Genomic DNA, 19,963 nt, shown 5'->3' with positions numbered 1-19,963 from the left:
TAACTCCAGCAGTTCCTGAAGTAGACCTGATAATATTGCGAAGATGCTATGAACTGGTCCCACAAACCCTTTCTTTGAAGAGTAATAGTCATCCACCTAATGGTGGCATTTTTATACTGTCCTGTACTAGGAGAAACATGCATGCTGCAGTAACTTTTCCATTAGGCTCATCAATCTTTGATACCAAGGAGTGAAGCTGTTCTAGCAGGTCCTGGATGAACAGAAGTAATTGTAGGAATGTATGGTAACTAAGAATCAAATAAGGGAGGACATACAGATAGAAGCTGAATTGCTGCCCACCTTTTCACAACTCCTCTTTCTGGGTCATGCAGACTTTATGGCACAGAGAACATATTTTTACAGTAGTTGTTTAACAATAAAACAAAAATAGTATTGTAACAGAAAATAAGGGTTAGCTTTTTTCGAATGTTGCCATATCATATCACCTTGGAGTGTACAGCAATAAACCCTGCTAGTACAGTATAACAGAGTAAACACAGTAAACTAATCATGTGTAATGTAATATTATATTCTCAAACATGCTTAATCTAATTCAGGGTTGTGGGGTCCAGAGCTTATCCATAATACATACCTGTTGTTTATTTTTTCAATTTATATGTGTATAGTTTCGAATTCTGAGGTGCACAACATCTGCAAAGCCTTTAAATTATTTTAAAAGTATGTGAACTGATCTAGTGTTATGAATCATCTATTTGCTTTCATAAAATTTGTCACAATTATTGGAAAGAAATGCTACTTTTGGCATATTTGTTGTAGCACAAACTAAAAAAATGTTAATTCACCTTTTACATATTTTATACAAGAGCTTTTGCTTCCAGTCTGTGAGTGCTATTAGATGTTGTAGGTAAGCATGCTAACAACTCAGCCTTCTTTAAAACAGGTGTTCTTCATAATCAAATATATTTTCTTACAATCATTAAAAATGCTATCTTTAATGAAACCTCTTATACGGCTAAATATTTAATACAAACCTACAATAAAAATGAACATTTATTTTAGATAAAAAAGGATCAGCCTCACTTACTCCAACTGAAGGTAGTTCGGGCGCAAGGTGATGGCCCATCACAGGCATACTGACTGACACCTTGGGGCACCTCATTTATACAGCTTGTGCATACAGAAGAGGGGGCTCAAAATCTGTGTTTGCAACATCTCACGCAAACAACAGGATTTCTAAAATAAAACTTGATGAAGAAATGTGAATGTATTTATGACAGCTCTCACCCATGCATACGCAACATTTTGGAGAAACTAGAAGATGATGACACCCTTGATCAAGAGGGAAATGCAGCCCTTTCCCAAAGTTGCTCACCATGTTGAATGGCTGCTTTCAGCAACTAAAGAATGGTGAAATGGAGAAACTAAAACCTGTGTAGCAAAGCCATGTCAGAAAAAAATAAAACAATGATTCCTTTTTTTGGGACACTGCAGCCCACACAGTTTCCGGGTTGGAGATTGATGTTACTGTGACCCTATAAGTGGTTTTCAAAATGGATAAGCTGATGGACTTATCATTTATTGAATGCCATAAATTATTTTAAATAGTTGCTCTTTTTGAAAGAAAAAAATGTTTAAAGGGGCTATAATCATGCATGCACAAATTGCACATACTGTAAATGATAAAGTTCATTGTTTGCTTTATTTTTACCTCCAGTTTTTATTCAATAGTTGGTGGCCTTGCAAAAAAGAATTTACAATAGACAGTGAAGCCTTTTGTGCTTTCCAAATTATGGTCCAGATGGAAGTGGCTCCTTATTATGAACATATGGATGCAAAAAATTACAACAGTAAAAAAATTAACTCTTAATTAATTATATTAAACATTATTATATTCATATCTTTGCACTTTCCTAAATGCACATGCCAAAGTATTCTATAACCACTATAGTATATTGGAAAAGATTTCCAACATCAGAAATTCTCAAGATGATTCTTCACTAATGGGGTCTGCTGATAAGGGGAATGAAACTCTCAGGTAGAGAACTTTATTTCTTGATGTAGAAAGAATTGTCTACAGCTTGATATCAACAAAAATAAAGACACTGGTTATTGACTTTTGCCTCTGTGTATGATCACAATTCAGGGAGTGGTTGTAGAGATGCAAGACATGGTGTTCAAATCAGTGGCAGGCTGGATTGGTCTTGTAAAACAGAAGAACTCTGTAAGAAAGAGCAGAGCAGACTCTTTTGTTTCTTAGGAGCCAACGTTCCTTTAACGTGGGTAATGACATTCTTTACATATTATACAACTTCCTAATGGCCATGGTGTTTTTCTTTGTTGTGGTGTGTTGGGTCAGTAAAACCATTTCAAGAGGTCCAAGGAATCAACAAACTGATTAAAGTGAGCCTCAAACAAGAGACATATTATCGACCCATTTGAGGAAGTGGCGAGGAAGAAAGTGAAAAACAAACTTTGTGCCATTATGAGCAACACTGCACAATACTCTCTGTGATATACGGGCATTATGAACTTTCAGACAATGAGTCTAACTAAATAGGTGCATTCCAGGGATTAAGGACATGTCACACTCTGACAGACTCGAAGGGTAATTTAATGAGGGAAACATCCAGGCTGCTGATAGAGCATGAATGAGACTTGTACAACTAAGCATGAGTATCCACATATTTTCCTTAGAATACCTAAAGGGTCCAGCACATCTGGAACTGATTACCTAAACTTCCTAAGAGCATTTGGACCACCCAGAGGCATAGCCTATTCAAGTTTTTAAATAAGAAAATGTAGACAAAAAAGTTTTTATTTTTTAATTCAATATTATTCATAGATCACATACCGGTGAGAAATGTGCCATAAAGGCTTGTTTTAGTGACATGGAAATATCATTTACTATTTACCATGTAGGTCTGTAAAGTGATAAGTGAATTTTATTTTTTTACTGGTATAGCAGGAACACTTTTCACCCTTTGTGATGTGCAAATTCTTTAACCAGCTCTTTGAGATTAACTCCTTGAGCTAGTTGGTTATCAACCGAAAGAGTTGCCAAACCATTGAGACATGGAAGACTGAAGATACATTTTAATAAGTTTCAACTTTGAAACACAGCACTCAGCTGATATTAGTGCAATGGAATATGTCAGCAATATGCAATCACGATGTTAGGAAAGGTGGAACTGATGCAATTTGATACAATACGATGTAATTGAAAACTTGAACTGGTGAAAAGGCAGCTTGAATTCTGTGAGTAATGAGTTTAATCTTGTCATATACTTGTGTACCAGCTTGAATCTGTGAGTGCAAGCTCCAAGTCGCTGAAATGTTTCGTTAGTTCCTCCTTATCCAAATTTCTAAACACCCAATCACATAATGAAGGTCCTGTATTTCAGCAAAACTTTCCTCTGCTGACTGGATTGCCTGATCTAAAATTCTAAAGAACATATTTATTTTTAAATTCGTTTTTAGATCTGCCAAGCTTCAGGTCTGCTTTCATATGAACATATTTACTTTGACTGCGTACTGTCATTGCTGGAGGAAATGTTTCTGCATCTGCATCTGTATCTGAATGCTTGTTGATAACACAAGTGCATTCACCGATATTCTCTTAAAACCTTCATCACTTTGCTGCTCTTTCAAATACTTTGTTGTCTTCTTGATCTCATCCATATTTTCAGCTATGTTAAAGTGTGACATTTATGGCATTTATTTCAAACAGCAAAGAATGACAAATAATACGACTGAAATAAATCAGTTCAACTAATCCTTTAGCTTCAGATCTGATTTTTGTTCAGCTAAATCTGGGTCATTCACAAGAGCTGCTAAGGCTTTATAAACATCTCCTAGGGGACAGCGTAACAGAGTGACAGTGTGGCCCACCTAGTCTCACTGAGTGGTATGAACATGAGTCCCATAACATGAGTTTTGAAAACATCCCATCTGCTGGTAGAGGCAGAAAAGTATATTTTTCTTGAACATAGCTGAAAAAATTAATAGTATCAAGGCACCAATGTGCTGCATCATTTACTAAGACGATAGCAAAGAGTGCCAAATGATTTAAATATTTTACAGGGGCAAGGAGAAGATTATTGATCCAATAACAGTGCTCACTGCAAATTTTATTTGTTAACATGGTTAAAATAAAAAAGATGTTAACACAGAAAACATTCCATAGCAGAATTACATTTATTATATAAATTAATTTTATTATTAATTTTACTTATTTATTTATTTTTTGTTTGTAAAAAAGTTGGCCATGCTAATACCTCGGGCTAAACCTGTATGTGAGGAATTCAAAATTCTCAAAGGCACCAATAAAGTAGGTCCAGGAGAATTCTTTAAAAAACTTAAGTGAAAATTAAGAGGAGGTATATTTGGACTAAGGCTCAGGAGCACATCTTTACACAAAGCCTTGTGGGAATCTAGAACCGACTACCAACACATGCAGAAACCATGACAACCTTTAAGAAGTATCTGGATGTGATACTGGGACAATTTAACTATTAGCTAATCAAACGGGCTGGATGGACTAAAAAGTCTCCTCTCATTGGTCAAATTTCTTTTCTTTCTTATGTTATGAATTATTCAGCAGAATTGTGTCAAGAAATGTTACTAGGGATCCTCTACACCTATAATTCCTCACTGTAACTGTGACCAGTCTTTTTATCTTTGGCCATGTCAGATGTTTTCTTTCTTTATAGTAATTCTGGTGTGTATTCTGTTATAGTAATTCTGGAGGGGGGTGTAATTGTTATTTATAATATTTACTTATTTATTATCTATCTATCTATCTATCTATCTATCTATCTATCTATCTATCTATCTATCTATCTATCTATCTATCTATCTATCTATCTATCTATCTATCTATCTATCTATCTATCTATCTATCTATCTATCTATCTATCTATCTATCTATCTATCTATCTATCTATCTATCTATCTATCTATCTCTTGAACTTGTAACCCGGAAAGTTTTAGCTTGCCGGAGCAAATGTACTCTGGAGTACAGAGGCAGACTTAAATTGGTCCTTTGTGCAGACGCTATATAATGATCATTGGGGTACTGGCTAATGTGGACAGCACAGTAGCACAGTTATTAGCACTGCTGCTTCCCAGATCCAGCATCCAGCATCCCACACAGACTTGCTGCCTTTGTAGAATGTGCACAATCGCCCCATATCTGTGTGGGATTTCTATTAGCTTGTTTAGCTTTCCTCCCATATTCCCAAGACATTCATATTAGGTTAATCTGCAATTCTCCACTGGCCTGGTCCCCGTGTTCCTAAATTGGATTAGACAAGTATGGGGACGGTGTATTATTGTTTAATTGCTGGCTGGGGTGCCTTTTATGAGAAGTTTGTAAATTTTTCTCATTTTCAAAAAAAAAAAAAAAACTTCCTCAAGTCTAAACACATGTTCTTAAGTAATTTAGCATCGCCAGATTGTGAGCTGATGCATATGTGTGTGCCCTGCTGTGTTGTCTGCCTTCATCTTTTTTCCTTTTGGATAGTTTTCAGCACATTCTCACCCAGAAATAGATAAGCAGCATATGTTTGTTTGACTTGTTTTGTTTGTCTTTACATTTTTTGGAGTCAGCACTGCAGAGGGCGGTGTAGATGCCTCAGAATGGTATGGATACACAGCTCCCTGCTATTCTTTTAGAAGGTCAACTGTATTATTAAAGATCTCAGCCCTGCACAATTACCCACCAGTCTATCCAAGAATAGTGCTCACACTCTGGACATAAGTTTACTGACTGCCACTCCTAAAAAAAACTAAAAAAAACACTCTAAAAACACACAGGATATGTATTTCTCATATGTATTACATATATATACTGTATATACAGTATATCATCTGATAGTGCATCTAATCTCTAGTGTTGTATTTCTTGTCTATTGTCATTGTACTACTGTGTTCAGTCTGTGGGTAAAATAAACCTGAACTTGAACTTAATTGACACTTTTTTATCCTACTGGCCCACTAAATGAACAATAAAACTGTGATCTTCCTCATTTCTCCCGAGGCTATGAACAGATAATAGTGTAATGCCTTCAGACACTTTGGACATTGAACAATGAATTGTTTAAATACAAGGGTCACTTTTATTTTTCTTCCCTTTATAGTAAGACTGAAAAACCATCAAGTATATTTAAAGGGTAACAATTTATCCTCATCTGTGCATAAAATATGCTTTTCACTTATTTACTAAAATATTTATTAGGATTTATTTTAAAATCTATAAATCACCATCATCTAGGCAGACATGCAGATAGCATTTCTAACAAGCTTCTCATTCCTGCCTTAGACAAATGTAAACAGCATCTTTATAATCCTTTTCTTAATTTCCTCTGGGGCAGGGAGATGTGCAGAATAATAATGTGAACCAAAGCTTTCTTCTCTTGAAGCCCACTTTTAATTTTTCTACATACATTGCAGTGCCTATGATTTTCCAGTGACTAATAGCTTTCAGTTTATGCCTCACTCTCTACTTCTAGATGTAAAAGAAGGTTCACTCAGCCATCTCTACAAACATAACAGCACAAAGAAAGTGTCTGAAATTCACTTTGAATAAGTTGCCATGTTTTGTTAATAGGATGCAAGCTATTCTAGTCCTATTTTTGCAATAAACTTTATTCTATATACTGTTTATTTTAAAATGTCGCAGTATACAGCTGTTATGGTATTATATGTGTTTATGTATTTTATTGTTGTTATTGTTGTTTCTCAGTTATTATGTTTTATTTTTACATATTTTTGTTATGTTTAAAACTGTGTACTGTACCTTTATAAGTTCTATTGTTACCTGTTCTTTATGGGTGTAACCCCAAAAGGTGGGACCACCCTGACCTCACCACTTCTGCGCCCTCCGTCTGGCTATATAAGTTCCAATCCAATCAGGCCTAAGAGTGGAGCTCATTCATCTCCGGTTGTTGTTGGTTTGACTTTCACCAAACCAAAGACCATCCATGTCCAGTCACTTTTCATGGAGCGGATGTGGAGATGGTGCCCTATTGCAGGTACTTGGGTATCCACATCAATAACATGTTGGACTGGTCTTAGAACACAGAATAACTATACCAGGAAGTGCATAGCAGACATCTTTTCCTTAGGAGACTGTGTTTTTTAATAAGGGAAGTGATGTCCTTCACATCTTCTGTAACTCTGTGATGATGGCTAGTGCAATCTTCTATGTGGGCTAGTAACATCATTTCAAGATGGCCCGCTGAATCAATTAAATGGGCAAACATGTACTTTGGACCCCCTGGAAGTCGTAGTGACAGAGAGAATTAAAACAAAACTGAATGCCATTGTAAACAATGCTATGCATTTTCTCTCTGGCACAGTAACACCGAGGACTTTCAGCCAACAAATTATTCAGCAGAAGTGTGCTAAGAAACTTTACTGGGGCTCCTTTACTATGTACCAGCAGACTCACTGTGACTGTGATTATTTATATAATGAGCTTCTGCAAAAAGTCAAATTTCCCTCTGGGGACAAAAACAGACCTATCTATCTATCTATCTATCTATCTATCTATCTATCTATCTATCTATCTATCTATCTATCTATCTATCTATCTATCTATCTATCTATCTATCTATCACTGTTCTTCTGGTTTTTGCAACTTCTTGCTTTCATTTAAAGTATTCAGGACTGTGTTTTTTGACTAGTATGTTTAGGATGGCTTTTTAGGAACTCTTTTTGTGACTCTCTTTGCTGGTCGAAGCCAGTAGTTAGTATTACAGACCTGATGAAAATAGTGAGCCTCTGCTGGACATACCAGTGCAGATACCAGCCTGCTCTCTAGGTTCTTTTTAGAGGCCTCACCTTTTTGTGTTTGGGAGGAAACCCAATTCACTCAAATAGCTCAACACAACCAGTTCCAAAACACTTGGTAATGAACGAATTCAAGTTAGAAGAAAATGCTGGCCATGGACTACTCTATTCAGTAGCTGTGTCCACAGTTCTAGTGGAATAAACAAGGAAGGCTGATTTGCACTTCTGCCATATTATCATGGAGTCACACCATGATCTCTTCCAGTCCACACATTTGCATTGTGGTAACTTCTGGTGGCCAGTTGCAAACTTGTGCTGCATAGATTACAAATATCCTCAGAAACAGCTACCATTTTATGCAATAAGTAATAGGAGTTTTTGGATGGATTGTTGTGTGATTTCATAAGCAGGATTTGTACCGTAGACAGATTGACTGTAATGGAGGTGCTGTGCAAAAGGTAGGGTTTGAGTGAGAGAAAGAGAGTTTGGCTGACATCACCAGATAGTGTGTCATAGTGCTTGAGGCCCCATCCCTATGCAGCTCAAAAGTGCTGAAGATGACAGTCTGAACCCACAACCGGAGTCAAATGAGTGAAAAAAGTTTATCATGTTTGCTGTGTGCCTTTGAAAGACTCCAACAAGTTCAGCAATGTGGTGTGTTTAAAAGAACTCTTCTGAGTGTTATTTGTGCAACTTTGAACCCAATGCATGACATTATATAGTACATTCATCCATTCATACACTGAATTTACTTGACCTAACTTTACCGTCGCAGCGAACCAGACCCTATATATATTGAATGCAAGTCAGGAACCACCATTAGATGGGGGGGCAGCGCAAACTCATACACACACTTGTGAATATTTACATGCTAAATTTCATTTTTTTTTTTTTTTAATCTTTTATTGAATTTATTAAAAGCATATAACCGATGTTGTGCAAGTTCACACCTCAAAAGAAGTAGCTCATAGTTTAGTTCACACAGATTAAAATGAATAAATTCACAGTCCATAGTTCACCATTTCAATTTTGAACTAGTTCATGTTCAGTTAATTTTGTATTTTTTAAGGAGTGAGAATAAATGACTCATGAGTTTACTTTTTTCAATTTTGTATGCCTTATATTAGGCTATTACAGTGTTCTTGAATATAATATAATAATTATGAAGACTTTTTTATTTAAATTCACATTTCCTTGAGTTATATCCATCAACAAACACATATAATATCCTCCCGGTTAAAAAGGAAATTAAATAGATGCAAGTATATATATAAATTACCACACTATTTCCAGCCATGTGACACAAATTGTGACTGTGGAACCAGTGTGTAGGTGAACTAACGTATTACACTAGCCAGTCACACTTTGTGTCACATATTGCATGTTCAATGGGGAAAATATAAAGTGGCCTCGCGAAGTACATTTTCCTAAAAGCGAAAGCGAAGCTTCACCGTGTGCTCGTGTCACTGGGGGTGCAGCTAAGCACAAGCAAGCAGACACAGACAGTGCCTATTGCATTTGATGTTATTTGTTGCAAATACAAATACATGGCAAAAAATTTGTACAAAATAAATATTCATAGAAATCCACTATTTGTGCTGATCTGAATATAGTATTTGGATTCAGCTCAACACCTACATTAAAGGGTAAGGCAAAACGTTTAATCTGGACCTAAACCAGATCCAGAATGTCACATAAAACTGAACTAGCTCACGTTCAAGTTCATCACTTGCAAATACATTACGTGAAGTTCACCATTCTTAGAAAAATTAGCTTATTCAATGATAAAAGATTTTAGTTGAATAACTGAATGTTTTGCACATTTGGCGCTGGAATGAATTCTGTGCATGGCTGCCTTGCACTCCGTTTCTGAAATGATGAGTAAGAGATTCTTTTCCCACTGTGCTCTGGAATCTTTAAAGGAAAGGGACTTTAAAATGGTTTTATATATTATAGAAATGCTGTCTGGTTCCCCAAGACTGATCAATATTTCTTCTGGAATAGAAATAGGTGCGAGGTTAGGAAAACTGGGCAGATTTCGTTTGGCAAAGTTTCTAATTTGGAGATAGCGGAAAAATTGTTTTGATAGGAGATTACATTTAGAGTGTAATTGTTCATAGGATTCAAAGACATTATTTATATAGAAATCTCTAAATGATTTAATCCCATACGTTTTTCAAACATTAAAAACTGTGCAAGTTTGAGAGGTTGGAAAACAGTGGTTATCATGTAGAGGTGCCACAGATAAAATATTCTCTAACTTGAAAGCTTCCTACATTGGTTCCATATTCTGAGTGAATGAATGACAATTGGTTTGTTAGTATGTTGACGATACCTTGTATTTAATGGTTTAGAATGTAAGGAATATAAAGAGGTACGGCAGAATTTCATTTCTATTGCAGACCAAGCTGGTGTGTGTTCATCTATTTGTGTCAATGTCCAAGTTTTTATAGCTTGTATATTTGCCACCCAGTAATAAAGTTGAAAATTAGGTACAGTCATGCCACCTTCTGATTTAGGTCATTGTAGGGTTGCCTTTCAAATGTATGGATTTTTTGAATTCCAAAAAAATAAGGTTATGATTGAATCTAATTTCTTAAAAAAGGTGTTGTTAATGTAAATGGGGATGTTTTGAAATAGGAACAGAAGCTTAGGGAGGATATTCATCTTCACAATGTTAATTCTTTCCGCTAAAGTAAGATGGAGGGTAGACCATGTATGGATGTCTTGTTTAATTTGATCCATGCAAAGAGCAAAATTGTGTTGAAAAAGAGCTTTATATTTACTTGTGATGTTGACCTCTAGGTATTTAAACTGATCTGCAATTATAAAACAGAAAGTGTCCAATGTTGTTTGCGAGAGAAGTCACTGGAAAGAGCACACTTTTGTTCAAATTAATTTTAAGAGCAGCTATCATTTGAAATTCTACTAGTGCTGTTAGGGCTGTAGGGACAACATTTTGTGGGTCTGATATATGCCAAATTTCAGTCACTGTTTAATCTACTATGGGCATCTCTGGAATGTGGTATATTGTTTTAAACCAAGACCCCATTTAATGTACACTTAGTAATTTACACAGCAAATCTTTTCTTTCTATGACAAAATGGCAAGGAAGGATCTCTGTTCACATACAGTTGACATACTGGCATAAGTTAACAACCTTTGTTGTGTACTTATGCTGACAGTGACTCTACCACCCCCTTCTAACTCCTCAGGCTTAAGAAACAGAGACAGAATTAAAGACAGTAAAATGAGATTTTCTCCTCTTTTTATTTATTTGGTATTTTTATACAGCTTTGGGCAATTTGTACAGCAACCATGCATCACAAAGTGCTTCTGCTTTCTAGACTGACATTGTTAACACCCTAAAGTATTGCTATTGATTAAGTGACACTCTCTCAAACAGCCACAGTGTTCCATCTCTATCACCATGAAATGTTATTGTTTTGTGATTGATACTATTTCACTGTTAAATTCAAGCAACTACTCTGTTCAGATTGCAACACTGCACTGATTATTATCACAACACTTTTGGAAATTTTAATTTAACCCCTTTTGGACTGGACTCACACATACACTTTACAAATGTTGATATTTACAAATGTTGATATTTAACACTAATTCGTGAAGTTTGGCAATTACAATATTTTCTAATAATCCTTTTTAGTTGATGGTTGGTATATTTAGAAAAATGTTGAATTAATAAATATATTATTATTATCTTTCTAAGATCAACTGAATATCAATTTGAGGTGGTCACAGTACTGGAGCGAAATCTTGAAGGACACAGTTTTGAATGGAAATGAAGACAGCATGGCACCAGAGTGTTGAGGTGAGCACTGCTGCTTCAGAGTCAAGGGTTCAGTTTTCACACCTTGTTGCTGTATATGGTGTTTACTCTGCGCTTGCTGGGTTATCTCTGGCTACACCAGTTTTTTCTGAGATCCCAAATACATAGATATGAGATTAATCGGCTAGTGCGCTGTAAATATGCTAATATTTGCATGAATATGCTTTAAAATAGACTGCCACACTGATTTCTGCTTCATTCTACATCACACATGTGCATCTGATGTTTGCCCTCCTGGCTCATACAAGGAAAGCACAACCACTTTGGGATACAAGGGGGCACTGTCGCTGATGATATCATCTCACTTTTATCCCACAGGTCTGAAAAACTGCACACAGAGGGAACCTGACTTCACCTCATGCAGCCCCTCTGTTATAAAACAGACTCCTGGCATATCGTGTCTCATTCTGGAGAGAACCAGCTGCTGAATGAAACTCCTTTCCAAATGATGACCACTCTCAGGAGCATTAAACCACCCTGAATTTGTTTTGCTTTCCTACTCTTTGCTTTCTAATATTTTGTTACACAATTGAGTGCTTGTTTTTTTTTTTTGAGGACACTGTATATATCAAAATGGGAGACCCAGCTGGTGCCCCAACATTTTGTTTTGTGGTCAGTGCATTCCCGTGGTCGAAAACAATTCAATCTGCTTTAATCTCCCCGTATGCTGTAATGTACAAGCGGCTCTGTAACTGTTTGGATGGCTAAGAAGGACATTAAGCATTAAACACTTCCACCCTTGCAAATTGTTTTGTGTGTAGAATATACGTTATCTATGTCTAAACTAAACAGCTTGCTATACTGACGGGGACAGAGACATTTCAAATTTTAATAAAAATGGTGTTATTTGTAAGAAATCAAATGAGCTTTATCCATCCATTTTCCAACCCGCTGAATCCGAACACAGGGTCACGGGGATCTGCTGGAGCCAATCCCAGCCAACACAGGGCACAAGGCAGGAACCAATCCTGGGCAGGGCGCCAACCCACCGCAGGACACACACAAACACACACTAGGGCCAATTTAGAATCGCCAATCCACCTAACCTGCATGTCTTTGGACTGTGGGAGGAAACCCACGCAGACATGGGGAGAACATGCAAACTCCACGCAGGGAGGACCCGGGAAGCAAACCCTGTCTCCTAACTGCAAGGCAGCAGCGCTACCAGTGCGCCACTGTGCTGCCCTCAAATGAGCTTTATGTAAGACAAAAATGTAACAGACAACAAGTATTTAAGTGGGAGATTTAAACCAATATAAACATTTTAGATCTGTCCAGGGTTGGCTTCTGCTTGGTTCCTTTGAGCTCTCAACAACGCTAACATATGAATAAGTGTTTTTGAAAATCGATGGTGTTTTGCCAAAAAAAAGTCTAGCAGACTGAGGCTTAGTAGGACCTGGAAAAAGTTGTTATGGAAGCACAGGCCTTGGTCAAAACCGAGAAAAACAAATAGTACTTTTGTCAAAACTAAGGAGAAGGCAAACTCATACTCAAAAACAAAATAAAGAAGTATAATCAAAGAAATCAAATATTGATATTAGCAAAAAGGAACTTTTGATTTTGACCAACTTGGAAACTGGATGAGTCCAAGAAGTCAATTTATAAAGCATCACATAGATGATTCAAACTGGTGAAATATCTGGGGACTCAGCCTTAGAAAACTCTTGATGCATGTTAGAAACGGAGCAAAAATTCGAGCTCCATATGCACAAAGCATTCAATTATTCAACTTAAAATCTTTCATCTATCACATCTATCTCGTTTAAAATTGTCCAAAATGTTTCCATGGCAAAATCCAACCTGTGAACATTGCAATCGAGCTCTAGCCTCACTAGGCCACATATTTTGGACTTGTAACGAATTAAAATCATTTTAGACAAAAATATTTAAATGCCTGTCAGATAACCTTGGTGTCACGATCCCTCCTAATCCATTAAAAGATGTGTTTGGTGTCTTCCTAGTTGGGCTTAAAGTGGAGAAGTGGAGAAACTATAATTTCCTTTACTTCACTATTAGCACGTAGACTTCTCTTGGTCAACTGGAAGAATCCTAGCTCACCATTTTTAAGCCAGTGGATAGCTGATGTTATACACTATTTAAAATTCTCACTTAGAGGATCTGTTCAAAACATTTTTTAAAACCTGGCAGGATCTAATCAATAACATTTTAGAATAAATATTTATATTGTGGAGAAGGGCTTCTTTCCCTCTTTACTTCTCTGAAAGTTTTACTCTGGCTGTTGGCCTTCCTCTCTTTCTCAAGGGTGAGGGTTGAATTGAATTTAATTTTGTTAAGTTTGACTTGATTGTATGAAAAGTTACATGCATTTAATAAATTCAATAAAGGATAAAAAAAGAAAAGAAAAGCAAAAAATGGTGACGTCCTTGAGAAACAAAATTATACTGTGGTAAATATTTAATGATCATGTTTAACACTATATGATTGGTTTCCTTTAGTCCTCATGCAGTTTTTTCAAACCAAAGACACTGCTTTTGTTGGAACAGCCTCTGTGTGCTATAATAAAACCATACTATACAGAGAAAAGTCTACCCGATTACAAAAAAGATGTAAGCTAGCAACCTTGACTTGAAGTGGGAAAATAAAAACTTTTGAGCTAGCAAAGTTCACAGAGGTAATATATTATGCAAAACACCTTTATTTTTGATGTTTCACAGTTCCTTTTGTTTTCGTCAGCAATGTCAGCACTGACCTAGAAAGAATCTGAATTTTAATCTCCAGAGGAGCTCCAAAAATGGCGCACTAATACACACCTGTAGACATCAATCAAGGAGTTTACCTAGCAAAACCCTTTGAAAGGTGAAACTCAGAACTTTTTTCTCATATTTTGATAAATATTGGTAATAAGGGATATGAGGACAGATGTAAATTGACTTTAACAATAATTGTAATTAATATATGCTATGACCATGAAGCTTTTATATAATTTTTTTTTCTGCATATTTTGCCACTAAACTCAGGGAAAATGAGGCTTTTACAAATGTTCCAAATGATTTGATGTCAGACTCTTGTGAATATTCCAAGGGTAAGCTTGAACTGCCCTTTAGAAATCATTCTGTACAGCTGATTCAGGTTTACTAGCCAGGGACTTTCATCCAGTTATTCAGCAGTTGTAGGCCATTAGGAAATGCACAGTGGGCACACGGGCATTGATTTTCAATCGTATGTGGAATTCAAGTGCCTCAGCAGCTGTCGATTATGTGAGAAGTACGTGTCGTCACCTGTGAGCCCTAAGCAGGCGCTAATTGAAGCCCAAGACAGTGTGTTGTGCTGTGGTCAGTGCAATTCTTCCTATGCTAGTCACATTCTTACTAAAGCATTTCTATTTTACCACCCTGTGCTTTAAACAAACACCCTAGAGGAATGAAGGAAGCTGTTTAGAGGAAAAAGAAGCAAACAAATACTCCTTGCAGCTGATAGCTGATTTGTATGCCAAGTGCTGAAACCGTTTTTCCTGCAACAGCGTCTCAATAACTAAAAAACTCTAAAGGTGCCAGATGGTGTCTGTCCACCCAAAAGCATCACATGGTTCAATTTTATTACGATTGTCACAATACTAAACCAGGTAAATAAAATGATTTGAAATTGAGTGGCACAGAATCTACTTCAGCACAAAACAATAAATAAATTCACTGTTAAAGGTTGTTGTAAAATTTTATACCATTTGTTTAAAATGTGCATTGTCTTAATTATACTGGGATATGACAGGCAACACTATGTCTTTTGACAGAAAATGATAGCTTAACATCAACAGATACAGATATGAGGCTCTACTGCTTGGAACAAAGTAAATATGATTTTATGATTTGGTTTAGGCAGTATTCAGGGTGGTAACTTTCATATTCTTAACAAATGATGTGAGAGCTTTACAATACAAATTCATGAAGTTAAAATTAACCTCACTCTGCCAGAATAAGAATTTGGTACAAAATGTTATAGTTTTTTATTTTTCTGAAAAAGTGTCTTAAGTGAGAAACACCTTATTCACTGTAGTCACAGTTGCATTTATGAGGCACAAACTAGGATAGTGCCATGATCTAGCTCAGGAGTTTCATTTTTCACCAACTGTTCCATGGCCTTAATTATATTAATTAGAATATATAATTATATTGTGAATAGCTTGTGGGGTTTTGGAGGCCAATTAATCTATTGTTTATATTTCTTATTTGTCACAATCTGTTTTTAACATTGTTAAAACTGAATTATGTTCTTCTGGGGTGTCATCTTGTTTTCCTTATGGGCACTGCCATTTTAGAATACTTTTGTCTAGGGATGAGTAATGGAAGTCCTGGGGGGCTGCAGGTTTTTGTTCTAACCCAATTGCTTAATGAGAAGTCAGTTATTGCTGATGAAGCAATTATTGCTCAGACAACATTTTTATACCTTTTTTTTCATTGTCTCACTTATTAAGATTTCCCACCCTCAATAGCTGATTTTATTTGCTCATTTCACTGCTTTTAATTGCTCCTTATTATCAACAAGAAGCAAATAGAAAAGGAACAAGCCGTTCTCCATCTAACTTTCTCCCTTTACACCTGAGTGTGTGTATCATAAACTACCTGGTTTAATAAAATATTTGAAAAGAAACTGAAGAAAAAATATTGAAGGACTGAACTGATAATTGCATTAGGCATCAAATCATTTGGATGATACCTTTTGGAAGAAAAATTCTTCAATGTAATAATGACCTGGTATTGCAGAGTTAAAAGACTAACAAGTCAGTAAATTATGTAACATCTGTTATTGGCAATGGCTGGTTTATAATTAAGCATCGGGGGGTTGGAGTTAAAACCTCCTACCACTGAGACCCTCCAGAACCAACGTTACTCACCCCCTACTGTCATACCATTACTAAGCAAGGTAACTGGGAGTGTGCAACATGTAATGTCATTATTACAATGGTGAAAAGTTCAGCAATATGTACTTGATCAAATCAGCATGATGCCATTCAGTAAACATATTAACAAGACTGAAGGCATATAATATCTCGCGGCATAGCTGATAACATCACTCTATTCCCATGCTATTGACTGATGCACAGAATTTCTGTGCCCTCCCCTCATATATTTTTGCCCTATGACTATGATTTATGTCTAGTATTTTAGCTTCAGTTGCATGTCCCCTTTTGGAATTTCACTGCTCCTCAGCGTTTCTAACCTCAAATCTGGCTGCACATCCTAAGCCTTCCCAGTTATTACTTACACTTAAACTCTGAAACGTCCATTACCCTATGCAAACAGGACAAATTGTGAAAAAAGGCAGGCTTAAGATACTTGCAATTTGTAACTTATTATTTAAATTTGATATATATTTTTATACTATTCTTAATATGGTCACAACTGTAATAACCAATTTATTAAAATTAAAGTGAGCTTATTTGGAACACCAAGTCAAATGGGATGTGGCTATTAACAATTTTCACTAAAGACAGTATAAAGGCCACCTTCAACTATTTTCAGACAAAATAGTCTTAAAAGTCTCAAGATCTGCCAGGCTCACACAATTCAAAGTCAGGCTAAGTCTCTAAAGCAGGTATGGTGGCTCTGAGGCTAGAGATTTGCACCAGCAATCAAAAGGTTGCCAGTTCAAATCCCATAAATGCCAAAAGTGATTCCACTCCATTGGACTCTTGTGCAAGGCCATTACTTGTAATTGCTTCATCCTGGGTATGACATTAACCTGCACCCAACCCTGTAAGCAGGTCCTCTAACTTGCAGGGAAAACACAGGGACTGATGGGAGGACTGGCATTCCAGCCAATGTACAAAATGTCACAATGTTCAACTCCAGTCAAACTATTATGGTGCTGAGGTGCCACCCATTGCATGACTGCACACGGGTCATAATTTGCTATCTTAAGGTGGCTCGTCACCCCATACTAGATACAATAGCCCCCAAAATTGGACTATTGTATAAAAAAAGATTCAAATGTCCAGAATAAGAAAAACATAGTGAAAAAATGTAAAAAAAAAACAAAAAAACAAAGTTTCTTGACTATTTAAGAATTTATTTAAGAAAAATGGAATAACAATGGGTAAGACAGAAAAAAAAATTCAGAACAACACAAAAACAGAAGACGGTACCTTACAAACAAAATGCAGAGGACAAATGCAGGGAAATTCAAAAATTGAAATCATAAGCCAGACAAACAGGAACCCTACCACATTAATGCCAAAGCTATTGTAAGAACAGCAGCTTCTCTGTTTATACTGCTGTTTGCAGCCTCCCTTGCATGCAAAGTAATATTAATAAACCAACAAAAATGTTAAATAAACAGGAAAAATAAAACAAGAGCAGGGAAAGAACACTGGCAGAACCATGAAAATGAGGTATCCCTGCCCCATTAGGCTCAACCAAAGCAGGTAAGGTTAACAAAACAAAGAACTTCTAAATACATGATAGATAGATGGATAGATAGATAGTTAGATAGATAAATTATCTATCTATCTATCTATCTATCTATCTATCTATCTATCTATCTATCTATCTATCTATCTATCTATCTATCTATCTATCTAACATACTACAATGATAAAGGATAGCAGATCAACCAAAATATGTACATAAACATAGTACTGAACAAAAATATAAGCAAAATACAAAATAATATTTATAAGACACCAAAAATATGAACCAAATTAATGAACAATATGACATTTGTTGTGTTTGTGATGGGTTTAAGAGAGTTGATAGACAAGATTTGTATGTTAAGTGGAAGAAATACATAATGAAACCCTTGGGAGTGAAAAAGGAAAAAAGTCATTTGTAGCTTGGGGGGTCAGTAACATGGAGATTCAATAAGCCAAATGCAAACTAGAAGTTACAAGCCACATTTAATAAGAGTATAAAACAATGGTAAAATCATTTAAACAAGCTTGGTTTTAAGCAGTGTTTTCCCTATTAAGCATTTGGGTTATGTGGCAAAATCATACATCCTTCAATCTTTAATCTGTCATTTTCACTCTACAAAGGGCTTGGTGTATATATATATATATATATATATATATACCCCTGAAAATGAGGGGACCATGTATAAAAATAGCAGTCATTTCTAAATATCTCATAAATATTTTCGTTAAACCCTTTGAATTAATGCTGAAAGCCAATGATTTCTTCATTTCAAATCCATTGTGGTGGCATACAGAGCCAAAATTATGAAAATTGTGTCACCGTCCAACTACTTATGGACCTACAAGACCAAACCTAAGCAATTTTTTAAGTGAGGGCTAAAAGAAACCTTTTGGTCTATAATAGCAATGTATATGAAAATACATATGTACAAAACTTACTATTTATTAAACCTGGTGTGTGTGGAATATCCCACAAGTTTGGGTCAAGGTTTGCATGCAGGGAAAGAACAGAGTGAAACACCATTATTAACAATTAGTTCCCTACAGAACACAGAAGAAGCACCCCAAAGTCAAGTAATGTCATTCCCTGAGAGAGTGCCTCAATCACCTTCAAAACAACAAAAGGATGCTGGTCGGTGTGCACTGCTTCAGTTGTCGGTCTCAGAACCAGGGAACACTGTCTAACAAGAAACAAGTTTTTGCTGAGTAAGTCTTTAGTGTGAAACAATGAAGTTAAGGATTGCAGAAGAATCTACGAGAAACTGTGAATGTTATCCAGCTCACCAAAATAATTCTTTTAATTCATATCTGAGTTGGTACATTATCTAATTGCAGCAGTTACTTAAAATAAATAGTATTATAGAAAATCTAATGCTGTTCTTATATTCGTAAAAATCCATATAAGTTATATAGGTATAATGACAAGGAAAACTAACCGTTTGAAACTAAGGCGTAACCTGAAGAATACTTAGTGAGCCTGTAGGGGGTGAGTGACCCCTTCTGGCCTAAGTACAAATAAATAACTGCATATATTACAGGATGCACCTTAGTCTGCTTTTTACATTTAAATCTGTGTGGCTGCTAACACATTCACCATCTCTAAACGTCAGCAATATCTAGCTCCCTAGACACTGCAGCCCATGCCAGTTTGTACTATCATGGTAATTGCTTTTGTGCTCATTGTTAAGATTGTCTTAAAATAAACATACATGTCTCATTAAACACTGAGAAATTCAGCAGTCAGATTACCATTCACAATGCAATTGCCATTAACTTAGTGCCACCTAATCATTTTTTTTTACTTCAAAAGGTTTTCTAATGATATTAGCTAGAAACGTCATTAAGACATCTAAAAAAGCGCACTAATAATTAGATAGGAATAGCTATGATAGCTAACAAGATGGAATAAATGCTAGCGATCAGAACAAACCAACCAAGAAGTGCAGTAGAAACATAAAAATCTAATGATGCCCTCCATGTTTTTAAGCCACATT

Source organism: Polypterus senegalus, chromosome 6 (assembly GCF_016835505.1).
Source record: "Polypterus senegalus isolate Bchr_013 chromosome 6, ASM1683550v1, whole genome shotgun sequence".
In the NCBI taxonomy this organism is placed as follows: Eukaryota; Metazoa; Chordata; class Cladistia; order Polypteriformes; family Polypteridae; genus Polypterus; species Polypterus senegalus.
This window is presented reverse-complemented; position numbering follows the sequence as displayed.